Genomic DNA, 2,500 nt, shown 5'->3' on the forward strand with positions numbered 1-2,500 from the left:
ATAATCACCCCCATGTCCCTTTCCCCTTGCACATCCAAATCTGTTGGCTGTTGTATACATTTACGGACTGTTTCTTAATTATATAACGATAACGATGATGTTGCCGTTAACCCCTTTGGTACTATGATTATAATAAAAATAAATGTGGTCGAAGCCAGTGCCACCTGACTGGCTCCCATGTTGGTGGCATGTAATAAGCACCCATTACACTCAGAGTGGTTGGCGCTAGGAAGGGCATCCAGTTGTAGAAACCTTGCCAGATCTGATTGGAGCCTGGTGCAGCCTCCTGGCTTACCAGTCCTCAGTCAAATCGTCCAACCCATGCCAGCATGGAAGGCAGACGTCAAACGATGATGATGATGATGAATAATGCACAAGGCTAGCAATATTTGAGTGGCCGGTGGTCAGTGAATGACCTCAACTCCAACACTTAATCAGGACTTTATTTTATCGACTCCAAAAAGATAAAAAGACAAATTAGTCTCAGTGGAATTTGAACTCAAATTGCAAAGACAAAAGAAATGCTTTCAAGCATTTTGTCTGACAGCTCAGTTCTGCCTTAATAATAATAATAATAATAATAATAATAATAATAATAATAATAAATAATAGTAGTAGTAATAATAATAATCCTTTCTACTATAGAGATGTTTTAGGGGAGGGGGGTTGTCGATTACTTTGTCCCCAGTGCAACAATCTCGCTCAGATGTCTTACACTCCAAAACTTCATTTATTTAGTTTGACATCGGAGTCTTTTGCTAGGCTGGTCATATATTTAGTAAAGCAAGGTAAGATTCTTCATTTCATCCATAATTTTTTCCAGTTTGAATTTAGTTTTAATTAAACTTTTTTCAGTAAAACCTCACAATATCTAAAAACGGTTTTTTTTCTTTTTATCTATCTTGGGACTTATGTAATATCGATGTTCAAATTTCCATTTTTTGTTGTTTTGTTTCAAATGTTGTTTCATTTTAAAATGTTGCATTTTGTAATAACTATCAGTGAAAGCAAACCTCTTTGTTTCTTTGTTTTTATTTTATTTATTTATTTATTCATTCTTCCTAATTTTTACGATTCCAGTTTGTTAAACATACAAAATTAATGTTCTAGAAAAATATTTCCCCCAAATCCATTTCGGTTTCTGCCTGCTATCATCAGATCCACTCGCAACGCTTTGGTTGGCCCCGAACTGACGTGTTGCACAGTGGGACTGAACCCAAAGCCTACATGGCTGGGAATAATCAAATGTATGGTAAGCATGGACAATACAAAAGCAAGGGAAAAAGAAACGAAAAAAAAAAAGAAAACCCTCAAGTAATGGGTTAGTGGGGTGGGGGTTAAAGGAATTGCAAAGAAAATGGAATTTTGGAGAAATCTTTTGACAGAATGTCAATTTTAGGTGATAAATATTAATACTAAAAGAATTATGACACACACACACACACACAAGGTTAGCTTTGGCATGGTTTTTACAGCTGGATGCCCTTCCAAATGCCAACCACTTCACATTGTGGACTGGATGCTTTTTACATGGCACCAGCACTGGCAGCATCACCAAGTAACTTGCAAGACAAAGATGTTTTGAGAGGAGAAGGGGGGTGGGGGCATTGGAGGAGGGGATTTTGTGTGAGATGAGGAAAAGTTAGAGTGTGACAGAGAGACAGGAAGAGGTGTTTTGCTGTGGTGGAGGTCATCTTGATATATAAAAGAAAATTAGTTTAATTGTATTTGTTGTATAACTTTAAACCGAATCTGGCAGTGGACCCTTGTTGAGGAGTGTAGAACCACAGACAACTGGGGGCCTGGGTGCAGCCCCCTGATTTGCCGACTCCTGTCAACTCATTCAACCCAACAGGGAAAATAGATGTTAAATGCATCTGAGGACAATTACCCCCACTAAGGGCAGTTGCCCTTGACAACAACTACTCCTTAGGACAGTTATCCCCCTTTGATCATTATCCCCTCTCCAATACATTAAGAAGTTTTAAATCCTCATCTGTTGTTCTCAACTCGTTAGATGATGATGATGATGATGATGGCCTCAACTCATCCATGTTGCTCCTTCAGGGCAGCCAGTTTATTTTTATCCCACTCCTCATTATTGTTGGTTTCATTGAGATTAAGAAGGGCATCCAGCAGTAAAAACCCTTCCAGAGTAGATATAGAACCTGACAGAGACCTCCGGCTTGTCTGTTCTTGTCAAACTGTCCAACCCATGCCAGCAGGGAAAAAACGGACATTAAACGATGATGATGATGGTGGTGATTTCATTTAATGTCTTCAAAACAACATTTTTCAAAGTTTTTTTATATTTTAATTTGTTTCTGTTGCTAATTTTTTCAATGTTGTTCAAAATTGTTTACTTTTTCCAAAGCTTTTTCTGAAGCATTCCATGGAAGTGAAACATAATTTTTGAAGAAAAATGAATTTATGTAATTTGCTGTTAATTGCTAGAACTCTTTTAAACAATCACATTGTTGAAATCATAATATCATGGCAA

General features: G+C 37.4%; 1 protein-coding gene across 4 annotated transcripts in view; it reads left to right on the plus strand.

The window, feature by feature from the left end:
• LOC106878902 (neurofibromin) overlaps positions 1-2,500 on the plus strand; it is an 80,729-nt gene that overhangs the window by 4,248 nt on the left and 73,981 nt on the right. The window lies entirely within an intron of this gene.

The sequence above is a fragment of the Octopus bimaculoides genome, chromosome 30, assembly GCF_001194135.2.
Source record: "Octopus bimaculoides isolate UCB-OBI-ISO-001 chromosome 30, ASM119413v2, whole genome shotgun sequence".
Taxonomy (NCBI): Eukaryota; Metazoa; Mollusca; class Cephalopoda; order Octopoda; family Octopodidae; genus Octopus; species Octopus bimaculoides.